Source organism: Mercurialis annua, linkage group LG5, assembly GCF_937616625.2.
Source record: "Mercurialis annua linkage group LG5, ddMerAnnu1.2, whole genome shotgun sequence".
NCBI lineage: Eukaryota > Viridiplantae > Streptophyta > Magnoliopsida > Malpighiales > Euphorbiaceae > Mercurialis > Mercurialis annua.
In genome coordinates this window covers 41,619,124-41,635,212 of record NC_065574.1, presented here as the reverse complement: position 1 = coordinate 41,635,212, position 16,089 = coordinate 41,619,124, and the positions used below count along the sequence as shown (strand labels likewise).

The 16,089-nt window shown below is 45.8% G+C and overlaps 47 non-coding genes across 47 annotated transcripts; all 47 read right to left on the bottom strand.

Moving 5' to 3' along the window:
* Positions 1-219: 219 nt before the first annotated feature.
* On the bottom strand, positions 220-338 carry LOC126685529 (5S ribosomal RNA). The gene has a single exon (XR_007643631.1). It is a non-coding gene; the product is annotated as a 5S ribosomal RNA (ribosomal RNA).
* Positions 339-556: 218 nt separating this feature from the next.
* On the bottom strand, positions 557-675 carry LOC126685528 (5S ribosomal RNA). Its single transcript, XR_007643630.1, has one exon. It is a non-coding gene; the product is annotated as a 5S ribosomal RNA (ribosomal RNA).
* A 225-nt stretch (positions 676-900) lies between these two features.
* LOC126684543 (5S ribosomal RNA) lies at positions 901-1,019 on the bottom strand. The gene has a single exon (XR_007642716.1). It is a non-coding gene; the product is annotated as a 5S ribosomal RNA (ribosomal RNA).
* Positions 1,020-1,239: 220 nt separating this feature from the next.
* LOC126685527 (5S ribosomal RNA) lies at positions 1,240-1,358 on the bottom strand. Its single transcript, XR_007643629.1, has one exon. It is a non-coding gene; the product is annotated as a 5S ribosomal RNA (ribosomal RNA).
* Positions 1,359-1,590: 232 nt separating this feature from the next.
* Positions 1,591-1,709, bottom strand: LOC126685525 (5S ribosomal RNA). The gene has a single exon (XR_007643627.1). It is a non-coding gene; the product is annotated as a 5S ribosomal RNA (ribosomal RNA).
* Positions 1,710-1,941: 232 nt separating this feature from the next.
* On the bottom strand, positions 1,942-2,060 carry LOC126685524 (5S ribosomal RNA). The gene has a single exon (XR_007643626.1). It is a non-coding gene; the product is annotated as a 5S ribosomal RNA (ribosomal RNA).
* A 220-nt stretch (positions 2,061-2,280) lies between these two features.
* LOC126685523 (5S ribosomal RNA) lies at positions 2,281-2,399 on the bottom strand. Its single transcript, XR_007643625.1, has one exon. It is a non-coding gene; the product is annotated as a 5S ribosomal RNA (ribosomal RNA).
* A 225-nt stretch (positions 2,400-2,624) lies between these two features.
* On the bottom strand, positions 2,625-2,743 carry LOC126684542 (5S ribosomal RNA). Its single transcript, XR_007642715.1, has one exon. It is a non-coding gene; the product is annotated as a 5S ribosomal RNA (ribosomal RNA).
* Positions 2,744-2,963: 220 nt separating this feature from the next.
* Positions 2,964-3,082, bottom strand: LOC126685522 (5S ribosomal RNA). Its single transcript, XR_007643624.1, has one exon. It is a non-coding gene; the product is annotated as a 5S ribosomal RNA (ribosomal RNA).
* Positions 3,083-3,314: 232 nt separating this feature from the next.
* Positions 3,315-3,433, bottom strand: LOC126685521 (5S ribosomal RNA). Its single transcript, XR_007643623.1, has one exon. It is a non-coding gene; the product is annotated as a 5S ribosomal RNA (ribosomal RNA).
* Positions 3,434-3,665: 232 nt separating this feature from the next.
* Positions 3,666-3,784, bottom strand: LOC126685520 (5S ribosomal RNA). Its single transcript, XR_007643622.1, has one exon. It is a non-coding gene; the product is annotated as a 5S ribosomal RNA (ribosomal RNA).
* Positions 3,785-4,004: 220 nt separating this feature from the next.
* Positions 4,005-4,123, bottom strand: LOC126685519 (5S ribosomal RNA). Its single transcript, XR_007643621.1, has one exon. It is a non-coding gene; the product is annotated as a 5S ribosomal RNA (ribosomal RNA).
* Positions 4,124-4,341: 218 nt separating this feature from the next.
* On the bottom strand, positions 4,342-4,460 carry LOC126685518 (5S ribosomal RNA). The gene has a single exon (XR_007643620.1). It is a non-coding gene; the product is annotated as a 5S ribosomal RNA (ribosomal RNA).
* A 220-nt stretch (positions 4,461-4,680) lies between these two features.
* On the bottom strand, positions 4,681-4,799 carry LOC126685517 (5S ribosomal RNA). Its single transcript, XR_007643619.1, has one exon. It is a non-coding gene; the product is annotated as a 5S ribosomal RNA (ribosomal RNA).
* Positions 4,800-5,017: 218 nt separating this feature from the next.
* On the bottom strand, positions 5,018-5,136 carry LOC126685516 (5S ribosomal RNA). The gene has a single exon (XR_007643618.1). It is a non-coding gene; the product is annotated as a 5S ribosomal RNA (ribosomal RNA).
* Positions 5,137-5,356: 220 nt separating this feature from the next.
* LOC126685514 (5S ribosomal RNA) lies at positions 5,357-5,475 on the bottom strand. Its single transcript, XR_007643616.1, has one exon. It is a non-coding gene; the product is annotated as a 5S ribosomal RNA (ribosomal RNA).
* A 232-nt stretch (positions 5,476-5,707) lies between these two features.
* Positions 5,708-5,826, bottom strand: LOC126685513 (5S ribosomal RNA). The gene has a single exon (XR_007643615.1). It is a non-coding gene; the product is annotated as a 5S ribosomal RNA (ribosomal RNA).
* A 220-nt stretch (positions 5,827-6,046) lies between these two features.
* LOC126685512 (5S ribosomal RNA) lies at positions 6,047-6,165 on the bottom strand. Its single transcript, XR_007643614.1, has one exon. It is a non-coding gene; the product is annotated as a 5S ribosomal RNA (ribosomal RNA).
* A 232-nt stretch (positions 6,166-6,397) lies between these two features.
* LOC126685511 (5S ribosomal RNA) lies at positions 6,398-6,516 on the bottom strand. Its single transcript, XR_007643613.1, has one exon. It is a non-coding gene; the product is annotated as a 5S ribosomal RNA (ribosomal RNA).
* A 232-nt stretch (positions 6,517-6,748) lies between these two features.
* LOC126685510 (5S ribosomal RNA) lies at positions 6,749-6,867 on the bottom strand. Its single transcript, XR_007643612.1, has one exon. It is a non-coding gene; the product is annotated as a 5S ribosomal RNA (ribosomal RNA).
* A 220-nt stretch (positions 6,868-7,087) lies between these two features.
* LOC126685509 (5S ribosomal RNA) lies at positions 7,088-7,206 on the bottom strand. Its single transcript, XR_007643611.1, has one exon. It is a non-coding gene; the product is annotated as a 5S ribosomal RNA (ribosomal RNA).
* Positions 7,207-7,431: 225 nt separating this feature from the next.
* Positions 7,432-7,550, bottom strand: LOC126685508 (5S ribosomal RNA). Its single transcript, XR_007643610.1, has one exon. It is a non-coding gene; the product is annotated as a 5S ribosomal RNA (ribosomal RNA).
* A 218-nt stretch (positions 7,551-7,768) lies between these two features.
* On the bottom strand, positions 7,769-7,887 carry LOC126684743 (5S ribosomal RNA). Its single transcript, XR_007642914.1, has one exon. It is a non-coding gene; the product is annotated as a 5S ribosomal RNA (ribosomal RNA).
* Positions 7,888-8,107: 220 nt separating this feature from the next.
* Positions 8,108-8,226, bottom strand: LOC126684362 (5S ribosomal RNA). Its single transcript, XR_007642543.1, has one exon. It is a non-coding gene; the product is annotated as a 5S ribosomal RNA (ribosomal RNA).
* A 218-nt stretch (positions 8,227-8,444) lies between these two features.
* Positions 8,445-8,563, bottom strand: LOC126684291 (5S ribosomal RNA). The gene has a single exon (XR_007642477.1). It is a non-coding gene; the product is annotated as a 5S ribosomal RNA (ribosomal RNA).
* A 218-nt stretch (positions 8,564-8,781) lies between these two features.
* Positions 8,782-8,900, bottom strand: LOC126684742 (5S ribosomal RNA). Its single transcript, XR_007642913.1, has one exon. It is a non-coding gene; the product is annotated as a 5S ribosomal RNA (ribosomal RNA).
* A 220-nt stretch (positions 8,901-9,120) lies between these two features.
* On the bottom strand, positions 9,121-9,239 carry LOC126685507 (5S ribosomal RNA). The gene has a single exon (XR_007643609.1). It is a non-coding gene; the product is annotated as a 5S ribosomal RNA (ribosomal RNA).
* Positions 9,240-9,464: 225 nt separating this feature from the next.
* Positions 9,465-9,583, bottom strand: LOC126685506 (5S ribosomal RNA). Its single transcript, XR_007643608.1, has one exon. It is a non-coding gene; the product is annotated as a 5S ribosomal RNA (ribosomal RNA).
* A 218-nt stretch (positions 9,584-9,801) lies between these two features.
* On the bottom strand, positions 9,802-9,920 carry LOC126685064 (5S ribosomal RNA). The gene has a single exon (XR_007643219.1). It is a non-coding gene; the product is annotated as a 5S ribosomal RNA (ribosomal RNA).
* A 220-nt stretch (positions 9,921-10,140) lies between these two features.
* LOC126684361 (5S ribosomal RNA) lies at positions 10,141-10,259 on the bottom strand. Its single transcript, XR_007642542.1, has one exon. It is a non-coding gene; the product is annotated as a 5S ribosomal RNA (ribosomal RNA).
* Positions 10,260-10,477: 218 nt separating this feature from the next.
* Positions 10,478-10,596, bottom strand: LOC126684290 (5S ribosomal RNA). Its single transcript, XR_007642476.1, has one exon. It is a non-coding gene; the product is annotated as a 5S ribosomal RNA (ribosomal RNA).
* A 218-nt stretch (positions 10,597-10,814) lies between these two features.
* On the bottom strand, positions 10,815-10,933 carry LOC126684740 (5S ribosomal RNA). The gene has a single exon (XR_007642911.1). It is a non-coding gene; the product is annotated as a 5S ribosomal RNA (ribosomal RNA).
* Positions 10,934-11,153: 220 nt separating this feature from the next.
* Positions 11,154-11,272, bottom strand: LOC126684777 (5S ribosomal RNA). Its single transcript, XR_007642946.1, has one exon. It is a non-coding gene; the product is annotated as a 5S ribosomal RNA (ribosomal RNA).
* Positions 11,273-11,490: 218 nt separating this feature from the next.
* Positions 11,491-11,609, bottom strand: LOC126684289 (5S ribosomal RNA). Its single transcript, XR_007642475.1, has one exon. It is a non-coding gene; the product is annotated as a 5S ribosomal RNA (ribosomal RNA).
* Positions 11,610-11,841: 232 nt separating this feature from the next.
* Positions 11,842-11,960, bottom strand: LOC126685032 (5S ribosomal RNA). The gene has a single exon (XR_007643189.1). It is a non-coding gene; the product is annotated as a 5S ribosomal RNA (ribosomal RNA).
* A 218-nt stretch (positions 11,961-12,178) lies between these two features.
* LOC126684598 (5S ribosomal RNA) lies at positions 12,179-12,297 on the bottom strand. Its single transcript, XR_007642771.1, has one exon. It is a non-coding gene; the product is annotated as a 5S ribosomal RNA (ribosomal RNA).
* A 225-nt stretch (positions 12,298-12,522) lies between these two features.
* LOC126684287 (5S ribosomal RNA) lies at positions 12,523-12,641 on the bottom strand. The gene has a single exon (XR_007642473.1). It is a non-coding gene; the product is annotated as a 5S ribosomal RNA (ribosomal RNA).
* Positions 12,642-12,873: 232 nt separating this feature from the next.
* Positions 12,874-12,992, bottom strand: LOC126685031 (5S ribosomal RNA). Its single transcript, XR_007643188.1, has one exon. It is a non-coding gene; the product is annotated as a 5S ribosomal RNA (ribosomal RNA).
* Positions 12,993-13,210: 218 nt separating this feature from the next.
* On the bottom strand, positions 13,211-13,329 carry LOC126684597 (5S ribosomal RNA). Its single transcript, XR_007642770.1, has one exon. It is a non-coding gene; the product is annotated as a 5S ribosomal RNA (ribosomal RNA).
* A 225-nt stretch (positions 13,330-13,554) lies between these two features.
* On the bottom strand, positions 13,555-13,673 carry LOC126685505 (5S ribosomal RNA). The gene has a single exon (XR_007643607.1). It is a non-coding gene; the product is annotated as a 5S ribosomal RNA (ribosomal RNA).
* A 232-nt stretch (positions 13,674-13,905) lies between these two features.
* LOC126685030 (5S ribosomal RNA) lies at positions 13,906-14,024 on the bottom strand. Its single transcript, XR_007643187.1, has one exon. It is a non-coding gene; the product is annotated as a 5S ribosomal RNA (ribosomal RNA).
* A 218-nt stretch (positions 14,025-14,242) lies between these two features.
* Positions 14,243-14,361, bottom strand: LOC126684596 (5S ribosomal RNA). Its single transcript, XR_007642769.1, has one exon. It is a non-coding gene; the product is annotated as a 5S ribosomal RNA (ribosomal RNA).
* A 225-nt stretch (positions 14,362-14,586) lies between these two features.
* Positions 14,587-14,705, bottom strand: LOC126685503 (5S ribosomal RNA). Its single transcript, XR_007643605.1, has one exon. It is a non-coding gene; the product is annotated as a 5S ribosomal RNA (ribosomal RNA).
* A 220-nt stretch (positions 14,706-14,925) lies between these two features.
* LOC126685502 (5S ribosomal RNA) lies at positions 14,926-15,044 on the bottom strand. Its single transcript, XR_007643604.1, has one exon. It is a non-coding gene; the product is annotated as a 5S ribosomal RNA (ribosomal RNA).
* Positions 15,045-15,276: 232 nt separating this feature from the next.
* On the bottom strand, positions 15,277-15,395 carry LOC126685501 (5S ribosomal RNA). Its single transcript, XR_007643603.1, has one exon. It is a non-coding gene; the product is annotated as a 5S ribosomal RNA (ribosomal RNA).
* Positions 15,396-15,627: 232 nt separating this feature from the next.
* Positions 15,628-15,746, bottom strand: LOC126685500 (5S ribosomal RNA). The gene has a single exon (XR_007643602.1). It is a non-coding gene; the product is annotated as a 5S ribosomal RNA (ribosomal RNA).
* A 220-nt stretch (positions 15,747-15,966) lies between these two features.
* LOC126685499 (5S ribosomal RNA) lies at positions 15,967-16,085 on the bottom strand. Its single transcript, XR_007643601.1, has one exon. It is a non-coding gene; the product is annotated as a 5S ribosomal RNA (ribosomal RNA).
* Positions 16,086-16,089: the final 4 nt, after the last annotated feature.

Below are 16,089 nucleotides of genomic sequence, written 5' to 3'. Positions count from 1 at the left end.
TCACACCTTGCACGATCATCGTATATATCTGCTGCCTTGCAACTCATTCAACCAAAATAAAAAATATCTTTAAAAGTACGTTTTGGTCCCTGAACTTTTTCATATTTCCCGTTTAGTCCCTGCATTGCAATTCACCGGTGCTCGTTGCTCGTTACTCGTTTACGCGATAGGCGATAATAATTAAAAAAATGCAGGCGCGGACCGCAAAAATGCCAAAAAGGGGTGCAACACGAGGACTTCCCAGGAGGTCACCCATCCTAGTACTGCTCTCGCCCAAGCACGTTTAACTTCGGAGTTCTGATGGGATCCGGTGCATTAGTGCTGGTATGATCGCACCCGTCACACCTTGCACGATCATCGTATATATCTGCTGCCTTGCAACTCATTCAACCAAAATAAAAAATATCTTTAAAAGTACGTTTTGGTCCCTGAACTTTTTCATATTTCCCGTTTAGTCCCTGCATTGCAATTCACCGGTGCTCGTTACTCGTTCTGTTTACGCGATAGGCGATAATAATTAAAAAAATGCAGGCGCGGACCGCAAAAATGCAAAAAAGGGGTGCAACACGAGGACTTCCCAGGAGGTCACCCATCCTAGTACTGCTCTCGCCCAAGCACGTTTAACTTCGGAGTTCTGATGGGATCCGGTGCATTAGTGCTGGTATGATCGCACCCGTCACACCTTGCACGATCATCGTATATATCTGCTGCCTTGCAACTCATTCAACCAAAATAAAAACTATCTTTAAAAGTACGTTTTGGTCCCTGAACTTTTTCATATTTCCCGTTTAGTCCCTGCATTGCAATTCACCGGTGCTCGTTACTCGTTACTCGTTCTGTTTACGCGATAGGCGATAATAATTAAAAAAATGCAGGCGCGGACCGCAAAAATGCCAAAAAGGGGTGCAACACGAGGACTTCCCAGGAGGTCACCCATCCTAGTACTGCTCTCGCCCAAGCACGTTTGACTTCGGAGTTCTGATGGGATCCGGTGCATTAGTGCTGGTATGATCGCACCCGTCACACCTTGCACGATCATCGTATATATCTGCTGCCTTGCAACTCATTCAACCAAAATAAAAACTATCTTTAAAAGTACGTTTTGGTCCCTGAACTTTTTCATATTTCCCGTTTAGTCCCTGCATTGCAATTCACCGGTGCTCGTTGCTCGTTACTCGTTTGCGCGATAGGCGATAATAATAAAAAAAATGCAGGCGCGGACCGCAAAAATGCCAAAAAGGGGTGCAACACGAGGACTTCCCAGGAGGTCACCCATCCTAGTACTGCTCTCGCCCAAGCACGTTTAACTTCGGAGTTCTGATGGGATCCGGTGCATTAGTGCTGGTATGATCGCACCCGTCACACCTTGCACGATCATCGTATATATCTGCTGCCTTGCAACTCATTCAACCAAAATAAAAAATATCTTTAAAAGTACGTTTTGGTCCCTGAACTTTTTCATTTTTCCCGTTTAGTCCCTGCATTGCAATTCACCGGTGCTCGTTGCTCGTTACTCGTTACTCGTTCTGTTTACGCGATAGGCGATAATAATTAAAAAAATGCAGGCGCGGACCGCAAAAATTCAAAAAAGGGGTGCAACACGAGGACTTCCCAGGAGGTCACCCATCCTAGTACTGCTCTCGCCCAAGCACGTTTAACTTCGGAGTTCTGATGGGATCCGGTGCATTAGTGCTGGTATGATCGCACCCGTCACACCTTGCACGATCATCGTATATATCTGCTGCCTTGCAACTCATTCAACCAAAATAAAAAATATCTTTAAAAGTACGTTTTGGTCCCTGAACTTTTTCATATTTCCCGTTTAGTCCCTGCATTGCAATTCACCGGTGCTCGTTGCTCGTTACTCGTTACTCGTTCTGTTTACGCGATAGGCGATAATAATTAAAAAAATGCAGGCGCGGACCGCAAAAATGCCAAAAAGGGGTGCAACACGAGGACTTCCCAGGAGGTCACCCATCCTAGTACTGCTCTCGCCCAAGCACGTTTAACTTCGGAGTTCTGATGGGATCCGGTGCATTAGTGCTGGTATGATCGCACCCGTCACACCTTGCACGATCATCGTATATATCTGCTGCCTTGCAACTCATTCAACCAAAATAAAAACTATCTTTAAAAGTACGTTTTGGTCCCTGAACTTTTTCATATTTCCCGTTTAGTCCCTGCATTGCAATTCACCGGTGCTCGTTGCTCGTTACTCGTTTGCGCGATAGGCGATAATAATAAAAAAAATGCAGGCGCGGACCGCAAAAATGCCAAAAAGGGGTGCAACACGAGGACTTCCCAGGAGGTCACCCATCCTAGTACTGCTCTCGCCCAAGCACGTTTAACTTCGGAGTTCTGATGGGATCCGGTGCATTAGTGCTGGTATGATCGCACCCGTCACACCTTGCACGATCATCGTATATATCTGCTGCCTTGCAACTCATTCAACCAAAATAAAAAATATCTTTAAAAGTACGTTTTGGTCCCTGAACTTTTTCATATTTCCCGTTTAGTCCCTGCATTGCAATTCACCGGTGCTCGTTACTCGTTACTCGTTCTGTTTACGCGATAGGCGATAATAATTAAAAAAATGCAGGCGCGGACCGCAAAAATGCAAAAAAGGGGTGCAACACGAGGACTTCCCAGGAGGTCACCCATCCTAGTACTGCTCTCGCCCAAGCACGTTTGACTTCGGAGTTCTGATGGGATCCGGTGCATTAGTGCTGGTATGATCGCACCCGTCACACCTTGCACGATCATCGTATATATCTGCTGCCTTGCAACTCATTCAACCAAAATAAAAACTATCTTTAAAAGTACGTTTTGGTCCCTGAACTTTTTCATATTTCCCGTTTAGTCCCTGCATTGCAATTCACCGGTGCTCGTTGCTCGTTACTCGTTTGCGCGATAGGCGATAATAATAAAAAAAATGCAGGCGCGGACCGCAAAAATGCCAAAAAGGGGTGCAACACGAGGACTTCCCAGGAGGTCACCCATCCTAGTACTGCTCTCGCCCAAGCACGTTTAACTTCGGAGTTCTGATGGGATCCGGTGCATTAGTGCTGGTATGATCGCACCCGTCACACCTTGCACGATCATCGTATATATCTGCTGCCTTGCAACTCATTCAACCAAAATAAAAAATATCTTTAAAAGTACGTTTTGGTCCCTGAACTTTTTCATTTTTCCCGTTTAGTCCCTGCATTGCAATTCACCGGTGCTCGTTGCTCGTTACTCGTTACTCGTTCTGTTTACGCGATAGGCGATAATAATTAAAAAAATGCAGGCGCGGACCGCAAAAATGCAAAAAAGGGGTGCAACACGAGGACTTCCCAGGAGGTCACCCATCCTAGTACTGCTCTCGCCCAAGCACGTTTAACTTCGGAGTTCTGATGGGATCCGGTGCATTAGTGCTGGTATGATCGCACCCGTCACACCTTGCACGATCATCGTATATATCTGCTGCCTTGCAACTCATTCAACCAAAATAAAAAATATCTTTAAAAGTACGTTTTGGTCCCTGAACTTTTTCATTTTTCCCGTTTAGTCCCTGCATTGCAATTCACCGGTGCTCGTTGCTCGTTACTCGTTACTCGTTCTGTTTACGCGATAGGCGATAATAATTAAAAAAATGCAGGCGCGGACCGCAAAAATGCAAAAAAGGGGTGCAACACGAGGACTTCCCAGGAGGTCACCCATCCTAGTACTGCTCTCGCCCAAGCACGTTTAACTTCGGAGTTCTGATGGGATCCGGTGCATTAGTGCTGGTATGATCGCACCCGTCACACCTTGCACGATCATCGTATATATCTGCTGCCTTGCAACTCATTCAACCAAAATAAAAAATATCTTTAAAAGTACGTTTTGGTCCCTGAACTTTTTCATATTTCCCGTTTAGTCCCTGCATTGCAATTCACCGGTGCTCGTTGCTCGTTACTCGTTTACGCGATAGGCGATAATAATTAAAAAAATGCAGGCGCGGACCGCAAAAATGCCAAAAAGGGGTGCAACACGAGGACTTCCCAGGAGGTCACCCATCCTAGTACTGCTCTCGCCCAAGCACGTTTAACTTCGGAGTTCTGATGGGATCCGGTGCATTAGTGCTGGTATGATCGCACCCGTCACACCTTGCACGATCATCGTATATATCTGCTGCCTTGCAACTCATTCAACCAAAATAAAAAATATCTTTAAAAGTACGTTTTGGTCCCTGAACTTTTTCATATTTCCCGTTTAGTCCCTGCATTGCAATTCACCGGTGCTCGTTACTCGTTCTGTTTACGCGATAGGCGATAATAATTAAAAAAATGCAGGCGCGGACCGCAAAAATGCAAAAAAGGGGTGCAACACGAGGACTTCCCAGGAGGTCACCCATCCTAGTACTGCTCTCGCCCAAGCACGTTTAACTTCGGAGTTCTGATGGGATCCGGTGCATTAGTGCTGGTATGATCGCACCCGTCACACCTTGCACGATCATCGTATATATCTGCTGCCTTGCAACTCATTCAACCAAAATAAAAAATATCTTTAAAAGTACGTTTTGGTCCCTGAACTTTTTCATATTTCCCGTTTAGTCCCTGCATTGCAATTCACCGGTGCTCGTTGCTCGTTACTCGTTTACGCGATAGGCGATAATAATTAAAAAAATGCAGGCGCGGACCGCAAAAATGCCAAAAAGGGGTGCAACACGAGGACTTCCCAGGAGGTCACCCATCCTAGTACTGCTCTCGCCCAAGCACGTTTAACTTCGGAGTTCTGATGGGATCCGGTGCATTAGTGCTGGTATGATCGCACCCGTCACACCTTGCACGATCATCGTATATATCTGCTGCCTTGCAACTCATTCAACCAAAATAAAAAATATCTTTAAAAGTACGTTTTGGTCCCTGAACTTTTTCATATTTCCCGTTTAGTCCCTGCATTGCAATTCACCGGTGCTCGTTACTCGTTCTGTTTACGCGATAGGCGATAATAATTAAAAAAATGCAGGCGCGGACCGCAAAAATGCAAAAAAGGGGTGCAACACGAGGACTTCCCAGGAGGTCACCCATCCTAGTACTGCTCTCGCCCAAGCACGTTTAACTTCGGAGTTCTGATGGGATCCGGTGCATTAGTGCTGGTATGATCGCACCCGTCACACCTTGCACGATCATCGTATATATCTGCTGCCTTGCAACTCATTCAACCAAAATAAAAAATATCTTTAAAAGTACGTTTTGGTCCCTGAACTTTTTCATATTTCCCGTTTAGTCCCTGCATTGCAATTCACCGGTGCTCGTTGCTCGTTACTCGTTTGCGCGATAGGCGATAATAATAAAAAAAATGCAGGCGCGGACCGCAAAAATGCCAAAAAGGGGTGCAACACGAGGACTTCCCAGGAGGTCACCCATCCTAGTACTGCTCTCGCCCAAGCACGTTTAACTTCGGAGTTCTGATGGGATCCGGTGCATTAGTGCTGGTATGATCGCACCCGTCACACCTTGCACGATCATCGTATATATCTGCTGCCTTGCAACTCATTCAACCAAAATAAAAAATATCTTTAAAAGTACGTTTTGGTCCCTGAACTTTTTCATTTTTCCCGTTTAGTCCCTGCATTGCAATTCACCGGTGCTCGTTGCTCGTTACTCGTTACTCGTTCTGTTTACGCGATAGGCGATAATAATTAAAAAAATGCAGGCGCGGACCGCAAAAATTCAAAAAAGGGGTGCAACACGAGGACTTCCCAGGAGGTCACCCATCCTAGTACTGCTCTCGCCCAAGCACGTTTAACTTCGGAGTTCTGATGGGATCCGGTGCATTAGTGCTGGTATGATCGCACCCGTCACACCTTGCACGATCATCGTATATATCTGCTGCCTTGCAACTCATTCAACCAAAATAAAAAATATCTTTAAAAGTACGTTTTGGTCCCTGAACTTTTTCATATTTCCCGTTTAGTCCCTGCATTGCAATTCACCGGTGCTCGTTGCTCGTTACTCGTTTGCGCGATAGGCGATAATAATAAAAAAAATGCAGGCGCGGACCGCAAAAATGCCAAAAAGGGGTGCAACACGAGGACTTCCCAGGAGGTCACCCATCCTAGTACTGCTCTCGCCCAAGCACGTTTAACTTCGGAGTTCTGATGGGATCCGGTGCATTAGTGCTGGTATGATCGCACCCGTCACACCTTGCACGATCATCGTATATATCTGCTGCCTTGCAACTCATTCAACCAAAATAAAAAATATCTTTAAAAGTACGTTTTGGTCCCTGAACTTTTTCATTTTTCCCGTTTAGTCCCTGCATTGCAATTCACCGGTGCTCGTTGCTCGTTACTCGTTACTCGTTCTGTTTACGCGATAGGCGATAATAATTAAAAAAATGCAGGCGCGGACCGCAAAAATTCAAAAAAGGGGTGCAACACGAGGACTTCCCAGGAGGTCACCCATCCTAGTACTGCTCTCGCCCAAGCACGTTTAACTTCGGAGTTCTGATGGGATCCGGTGCATTAGTGCTGGTATGATCGCACCCGTCACACCTTGCACGATCATCGTATATATCTGCTGCCTTGCAACTCATTCAACCAAAATAAAAAATATCTTTAAAAGTACGTTTTGGTCCCTGAACTTTTTCATATTTCCCGTTTAGTCCCTGCATTGCAATTCACCGGTGCTCGTTGCTCGTTACTCGTTACTCGTTCTGTTTACGCGATAGGCGATAATAATTAAAAAAATGCAGGCGCGGACCGCAAAAATGCCAAAAAGGGGTGCAACACGAGGACTTCCCAGGAGGTCACCCATCCTAGTACTGCTCTCGCCCAAGCACGTTTAACTTCGGAGTTCTGATGGGATCCGGTGCATTAGTGCTGGTATGATCGCACCCGTCACACCTTGCACGATCATCGTATATATCTGCTGCCTTGCAACTCATTCAACCAAAATAAAAACTATCTTTAAAAGTACGTTTTGGTCCCTGAACTTTTTCATATTTCCCGTTTAGTCCCTGCATTGCAATTCACCGGTGCTCGTTGCTCGTTACTCGTTTGCGCGATAGGCGATAATAATAAAAAAAATGCAGGCGCGGACCGCAAAAATGCCAAAAAGGGGTGCAACACGAGGACTTCCCAGGAGGTCACCCATCCTAGTACTGCTCTCGCCCAAGCACGTTTAACTTCGGAGTTCTGATGGGATCCGGTGCATTAGTGCTGGTATGATCGCACCCGTCACACCTTGCACGATCATCGTATATATCTGCTGCCTTGCAACTCATTCAACCAAAATAAAAAATATCTTTAAAAGTACGTTTTGGTCCCTGAACTTTTTCATATTTCCCGTTTAGTCCCTGCATTGCAATTCACCGGTGCTCGTTACTCGTTACTCGTTCTGTTTACGCGATAGGCGATAATAATTAAAAAAATGCAGGCGCGGACCGCAAAAATGCAAAAAAGGGGTGCAACACGAGGACTTCCCAGGAGGTCACCCATCCTAGTACTGCTCTCGCCCAAGCACGTTTAACTTCGGAGTTCTGATGGGATCCGGTGCATTAGTGCTGGTATGATCGCACCCGTCACACCTTGCACGATCATCGTATATATCTGCTGCCTTGCAACTCATTCAACCAAAATAAAAACTATCTTTAAAAGTACGTTTTGGTCCCTGAACTTTTTCATATTTCCCGTTTAGTCCCTGCATTGCAATTCACCGGTGCTCGTTACTCGTTCTGTTTACGCGATAGGCGATAATAATTAAAAAAATGCAGGCGCGGACCGTAAAAATGCAAAAAAGGGGTGCAACACGAGGACTTCCCAGGAGGTCACCCATCCTAGTACTGCTCTCGCCCAAGCACGTTTATCTTCGGAGTTCTGATGGGATCCGGTGCATTAGTGCTGGTATGATCGCACCCGTCACACCTTGCACGATCATCGTATATATCTGCTGCCTTGCAACTCATTCAACCAAAATAAAAACTATCTTTAAAAGTACGTTTTGGTCCCTGAACTTTTTCATATTTCCCGTTTAGTCCCTGCATTGCAATTCACCGGTGCTCGTTGCTCGTTACTCGTTTACGCGATAGGCGATAATAATTAAAAAAATGCAGGCGCGGACCGCAAAAATGCCAAAAAGGGGTGCAACACGAGGACTTCCCAGGAGGTCACCCATCCTAGTACTGCTCTCGCCCAAGCACGTTTAACTTCGGAGTTCTGATGGGATCCGGTGCATTAGTGCAGGTATGATCGCACCCGTCACACCTTGCACGATCATCGTATATATCTGCTGCCTTGCAACTCATTCAACCAAAATAAAAAATATCTTTAAAAGTACGTTTTGGTCCCTGAACTTTTTCATATTTCCCGTTTAGTCCCTGCATTGCAATTCACCGGTGCTCGTTACTCGTTCTGTTTACGCGATAGGCGATAATAATTAAAAAAATGCAGGAGCGGACCGCAAAAATGCCAAAAAGGGGTGCAACACGAGGACTTCCCAGGAGGTCACCCATCCTAGTACTGCTCTCGCCCAAGCACGTTTAACTTCGGAGTTCTGATGGGATCCGGTGCATTAGTGCCGGTATGATCGCACCCGTCACACCTTGCACGATCATCGTATATATCTGCTGCCTTGCAACTCATTCAACCAAAATAAAAACTATCTTTAAAAGTACGTTTTGGTCCCTGAACTTTTTCATATTTCCCGTTTAGTCCCTGCATTTCAATTCACCGGTGCTCTTTACTCGTTCTGTTTACGCGATAGGCGATAATAATTAAAAAAATGCAGGCGCGGACCGCAAAAATGCAAAAAAGGGGTGCAACACGAGGACTTCCCAGGAGGTCACCCATCCTAGTACTGCTCTCGCCCAAGCACGTTTATCTTCGGAGTTCTGATGGGATCCGGTGCATTAGTGCTGGTATGATCGCACCCGTCACACCTTGCACGATCATCGTATATATCTGCTGCCTTGCAACTCATTCAACCAAAATAAAAACTATCTTTAAAAGTACGTTTTGGTCCCTGAACTTTTTCATATTTCCCGTTTAGTCCCTGCATTGCAATTCACCGGTGCTCGTTGCTCGTTACTCGTTTGCGCGATAGGCGATAATAATAAAAAAAATGCAGGCGCGGACCGCAAAAATGCCAAAAAGGGGTGCAACACGAGGACTTCCCAGGAGGTCACCCATCCTAGTACTGCTCTCGCCCAAGCACGTTTAACTTCGGAGTTCTGATGGGATCCGGTGCATTAGTGCTGGTATGATCGCACCCGTCACACCTTGCACGATCATCGTATATATCTGCTGCCTTGCAACTCATTCAACCAAAATAAAAAATATCTTTAAAAGTACGTTTTGGTCCCTGAACTTTTTCATATTTCCCGTTTAGTCCCTGCATTGCAATTCACCGGTGCTCGTTACTCGTTACTCGTTCTGTTTACGCGATAGGCGATAATAATTAAAAAAATGCAGGCGCGGACCGCAAAAATGCAAAAAAGGGGTGCAACACGAGGACTTCCCAGGAGGTCACCCATCCTAGTACTGCTCTCGCCCAAGCACGTTTAACTTCGGAGTTCTGATGGGATCCGGTGCATTAGTGCTGGTATGATCGCACCCGTCACACCTTGCACGATCATCGTATATATCTGCTGCCTTGCAACTCATTCAACCAAAATAAAAACTATCTTTAAAAGTACGTTTTGGTCCCTGAACTTTTTCATATTTCCCGTTTAGTCCCTGCATTGCAATTCACCGGTGCTCGTTACTCGTTCTGTTTACGCGATAGGCGATAATAATTAAAAAAATGCAGGCGCGGACCGCAAAAATGCAAAAAAGGGGTGCAACACGAGGACTTCCCAGGAGGTCACCCATCCTAGTACTGCTCTCGCCCAAGCACGTTTATCTTCGGAGTTCTGATGGTATCCGGTGCATTAGTGCTGGTATGATCGCACCCGTCACACCTTGCACGATCATCGTATATATCTGCTGCCTTGCAACTCATTCAACCAAAATAAAAACTATCTTTAAAAGTACGTTTTGGTCCCTGAACTTTTTCATATTTCCCGTTTAGTCCCTGCATTGCAATTCACCGGTGCTCGTTGCTCGTTACTCGTTTACGCGATAGGCGATAATAATTAAAAAAATGCAGGCGCGGACCGCAAAAATGCCAAAAAGGGGTGCAACACGAGGACTTCCCAGGAGGTCACCCATCCTAGTACTGCTCTCGCCCAAGCACGTTTAACTTCGGAGTTCTGATGGGATCCGGTGCATTAGTGCAGGTATGATCGCACCCGTCACACCTTGCACGATCATCGTATATATCTGCTGCCTTGCAACTCATTCAACCAAAATAAAAAATATCTTTAAAAGTACGTTTTGGTCCCTGAACTTTTTCATATTTCCCGTTTAGTCCCTGCATTGCAATTCACCGGTGCTCGTTACTCGTTCTGTTTACGCGATAGGCGATAATAATTAAAAAAATGCAGGAGCGGACCGCAAAAATGCCAAAAAGGGGTGCAACACGAGGACTTCCCAGGAGGTCACCCATCCTAGTACTGCTCTCGCCCAAGCACGTTTAACTTCGGAGTTCTGATGGGATCCGGTGCATTAGTGCCGGTATGATCGCACCCGTCACACCTTGCACGATCATCGTATATATCTGCTGCCTTGCAACTCATTCAACCAAAATAAAAACTATCTTTAAAAGTACGTTTTGGTCCCTGAACTTTTTCATATTTCCCGTTTAGTCCCTGCATTTCAATTCACCGGTGCTCTTTACTCGTTCTGTTTACGCGATAGGCGATAATAATTAAAAAAATGCAGGCGCGGACCGCAAAAATGCAAAAAAGGGGTGCAACACGAGGACTTCCCAGGAGGTCACCCATCCTAGTACTGCTCTCGCCCAAGCACGTTTATCTTCGGAGTTCTGATGGGATCCGGTGCATTAGTGCTGGTATGATCGCACCCGTCACACCTTGCACGATCATCGTATATATCTGCTGCCTTGCAACTCATTCAACCAAAATAAAAACTATCTTTAAAAGTACGTTTTGGTCCCTGAACTTTTTCATATTTCCCGTTTAGTCCCTGCATTGCAATTCACCGGTGCTCGTTGCTCGTTACTCGTTTACGCGATAGGCGATAATAATTAAAAAAATGCAGGCGCGGACCGCAAAAATGCCAAAAAGGGGTGCAACACGAGGACTTCCCAGGAGGTCACCCATCCTAGTACTGCTCTCGCCCAAGCACGTTTAACTTCGGAGTTCTGATGGGATCCAGTGCATTAGTGCAGGTATGATCGCACCCGTCACACCTTGCACGATCATCGTATATATCTGCTGCCTTGCAACTCATTCAACCAAAATAAAAAATATCTTTAAAAGTACGTTTTGGTCCCTGAACTTTTTCATATTTCCCGTTTAGTCCCTGCATTGCAATTCACCGGTGCTCGTTACTCGTTCTGTTTACGCGATAGGCGATAATAATTAAAAAAATGCAGGAGCGGACCGCAAAAATGCCAAAAAGGGGTGCAACACGAGGACTTCCCAGGAGGTCACCCATCCTAGTACTGCTCTCGCCCAAGCACGTTTAACTTCGGAGTTCTGATGGGATCCGGTGCATTAGTGCCGGTATGATCGCACCCGTCACACCTTGCACGATCATCGTATATATCTGCTGCCTTGCAACTCATTCAACCAAAATAAAAACTATCTTTAAAAGTACGTTTTGGTCCCTGAACTTTTTCATATTTCCCGTTTAGTCCCTGCATTGCAATTCACCGGTGCTCGTTGCTCGTTACTCGTTACTCGTTCTGTTTACGCGATAGGCGATAATAATTAAAAAAATGCAGGCGCGGACCGCAAAAATGCAAAAAAGGGGTGCAACACGAGGACTTCCCAGGAGGTCACCCATCCTAGTACTGCTCTCGCCCAATCACGTTTAACTTCGGAGTTCTGATGGGATCCGGTGCATTAGTGCTAGTATGATCGCACCCGTCACACCTTGCACGATCATCGTATATATCTGCTGCCTTGCAACTCATTCAACCAAAATAAAAAATATCTTTAAAAGTACGTTTTGGTCCCTGAACTTTTTCATATTTCCCGTTTAGTCCCTGCATTGCAATTCACCGGTGCTCGTTACTCGTTCTGTTTACGCGATAGGCGATAATAATTAAAAAAATGCAGGCGCGGACCGCAAAAATGCAAAAAAGGGGTGCAACACGAGGACTTCCCAGGAGGTCACCCATCCTAGTACTGCTCTCGCCCAAGCACGTTTAACTTCGGAGTTCTGATGGAATCCGGTGCATTAGTGCTGGTATGATCGCACCCGTCACACCTTGCACGATCATCGTATATATCTGCTGCCTTGCAACTCATTCAACCAAAATAAAAACTATCTTTAAAAGTACGTTTTGGTCCCTGAACTTTTTCATATTTCCCGTTTAGTCCCTGCATTGCAATTCACCGGTGCTCGTTACTCGTTACTCGTTCTGTTTACGCGATAGGCGATAATAATTAAAAAAATGCAGGCGCGGACGGCAAAAATGCCAAAAAGGGGTGCAACACGAGGACTTCCCAGGAGGTCACCCATCCTAGTACTGCTCTCGCCCAAGCACGTTTAACTTCGGAGTTCTGATGGGATCCGGTGCATTAGTGCCGGTATGATCGCACCCGTCACACCTTGCACGATCATCGTATATATCTGCTGCCTTGCAACTCATTCAACCAAAATAAAAACTATCTTTAAAAGTACGTTTTGGTCCCTGAACTTTTTCATATTTCCCGTTTAGTCCCTGCATTGCAATTCACCGGTGCTCGTTGCTCGTTACTCGTTACTCGTTCTGTTTACGCGATAGGCGATAATAATTAAAAAAATGCAGGCGCGGACCGCAAAAATGCAAAAAAGGGGTGCAACACGAGGACTTCCCAGGAGGTCACCCATCCTAGTACTGCTCTCGCCCAATCACGTTTAACTTCGGAGTTCTGATGGGATCCGGTGCATTAGTGCTAGTATGATCGCACCCGTCACACCTTGCACGATCATCGTATATATCTGCTGCCTTGCAACTCATTCAACCAAAATAAAAAATATCTTTAAAAGTACGTTTTGGTCCCTGAACTTTTTCATATTTCCCGTTTAGTCCCTGCATTGCAATTCACCGGTGCTCGTTACTCGTTCTGTTTACGCGATAGGCGATAATAATTAAAAAAATGCAGGCGCGGACCGCAAAAATGCAAAAAAGGGGTGCAACACGAGGACTTCCCAGGAGGTCACCCATCCTAGTACTGCTCTCGCCCAAGCACGTTTAACTTCGGAGTTCTGATGGAATCCGGTGCATTAGTGCTGGTATGATCGCACCCGTCACACCTTGCACGATCATCGTATATATCTGCTGCCTTGCAACTCATTCAACCAAAATAAAAACTATCTTTAAAAGTACGTTTTGGTCCCTGAACTTTTTCATATTTCCCGTTTAGTCCCTGCATTGCAATTCACCGGTGCTCGTTACTCGTTACTCGTTCTGTTTACGCGATAGGCGATAATAATTAAAAAAATGCAGGCGCGGACGGCAAAAATGCCAAAAAGGGGTGCAACACGAGGACTTCCCAGGAGGTCACCCATCCTAGTACTGCTCTCGCCCAAGCACGTTTAACTTCGGAGTTCTGATGGGATCCGGTGCATTAGTGCTGGTATGATCGCACCCGTCACACCTTGCACGATCATCGTATATATCTGCTGCCTTGCAACTCATTCAACCAAAATAAAAACTATCTTTAAAAGTACGTTTTGGTCCCTGAACTTTTTCATATTTCCCGTTTAGTCCCTGCATTGCAATTCACCGGTGCTCGTTGCTCGTTACTCGTTACTCGTTCTGTTTACGCGATAGGCGATAATAATTAAAAAAATGCAGGCGCGGACCGCAAAAATGCAAAAAAGGGGTGCAACACGAGGACTTCCCAGGAGGTCACCCATCCTAGTACTGCTCTCGCCCAATCACGTTTAACTTCGGAGTTCTGATGGGATCCGGTGCATTAGTGCTAGTATGATCGCACCCGTCACACCTTGCACGATCATCGTATATATCTGCTGCCTTGCAACTCATTCAACCAAAATAAAAAATATCTTTAAAAGTACGTTTTGGTCCCTGAACTTTTTCATATTTCCCGTTTAGTCCCTGCATTGCAATTCACCGGTGCTCGTTACTCGTTCTGTTTACGCGATAGGCGATAATAATTAAAAAAATGCAGGCGCGGACCGCAAAAATGCAAAAAAGGGGTGCAACACGAGGACTTCCCAGGAGGTCACCCATCCTAGTACTGCTCTCGCCCAAGCACGTTTAACTTCGGAGTTCTGATGGAATCCGGTGCATTAGTGCTGGTATGATCGCACCCGTCACACCTTGCACGATCATCGTATATATCTGCTGCCTTGCAACTCATTCAACCAAAATAAAAACTATCTTTAAAAGTACGTTTTGGTCCCTGAACTTTTTCATATTTCCCGTTTAGTCCCTGCATTGCAATTCACCGGTGCTCGTTACTCGTTACTCGTTCTGTTTACGCGATAGGCGATAATAATTAAAAAAATGCAGGCGCGGACGGCAAAAATGCCAAAAAGGGGTGCAACACGAGGACTTCCCAGGAGGTCACCCATCCTAGTACTGCTCTCGCCCAAGCACGTTTAACTTCGGAGTTCTGATGGGATCCGGTGCATTAGTGCTGGTATGATCGCACCCGTCACACCTTGCACGATCATCGTATATATCTGCTGCCTTGCAACTCATTCAACCAAAATAAAAACTATCTTTAAAAGTACGTTTTGGTCCCTGAACTTTTTCATATTTCCCGTTTAGTCCCTGCATTGCAATTCACCGGTGCTCGTTGCTCGTTACTCGTTTGCGCGATAGGCGATAATAATAAAAAAAATGCAGGCGCGGACCGCAAAAATGCCAAAAAGGGGTGCAACACGAGGACTTCCCAGGAGGTCACCCATCCTAGTACTGCTCTCGCCCAAGCACGTTTAACTTCGGAGTTCTGATGGGATCCGGTGCATTAGTGCTGGTATGATCGCACCCGTCACACCTTGCACGATCATCTTATATATCTGCTGCCTTGCAACTCATTCAACCAAAATAAAAAATATCTTTAAAAGTACGTTTTGGTCCCTGAACTTTTTCATTTTTCCCGTTTAGTCCCTGCATTGCAATTCACCGGTGCTCGTTGCTCGTTACTCGTTACTCGTTCTGTTTACGCGATAGGCGATAATAATTAAAAAAATGCAGGCGCGGACCGCAAAAATGCAAAAAAGGGGTGCAACACGAGGACTTCCCAGGAGGTCACCCATCCTAGTACTGCTCTCGCCCAAGCACGTTTAACTTCGGAGTTCTGATGGGATCCGGTGCATTAGTGCTGGTATGATCGCACCCGTCACACCTTGCACGATCATCGTATATATCTGCTGCCTTGCAACTCATTCAACCAAAATAAAAAATATCTTTAAAAGTACGTTTTGGTCCCTGAACTTTTTCATTTTTCCCGTTTAGTCCCTGCATTGCAATTCACCGGTGCTCGTTGCTCGTTACTCGTTACTCGTTCTGTTTACGCGATAGGCGATAATAATTAAAAAAATGCAGGCGCGGACCGCAAAAATGCAAAAAAGGGGTGCAACACGAGGACTTCCCAGGAGGTCACCCATCCTAGTACTGCTCTCGCCCAAGCACGTTTAACTTCGGAGTTCTGATGGGATCCGGTGCATTAGTGCTGGTATGATCGCACCCGTCACACCTTGCACGATCATCGTATATATCTGCTGCCTTGCAACTCATTCAACCAAAATAAAAAATATCTTTAAAAGTACGTTTTGGTCCCTGAACTTTTTCATATTTCCCGTTTAGTCCCTGCATTGCAATTCACCGGTGCTCGTTGCTCGTTACTCGTTTACGCGATAGGCGATAATAATTAAAAAAATGCAGGCGCGGACCGCAAAAATGCCAAAAAGGGGTGCAACACGAGGACTTCCCAGGAGGTCACCCATCCTAGTACTGCTCTCGCCCAAGCACGTTTAACTTCGGAGTTCTGATGGGATCCGGTGCATTAGTGCTGGTATGATCGCACCCGTCA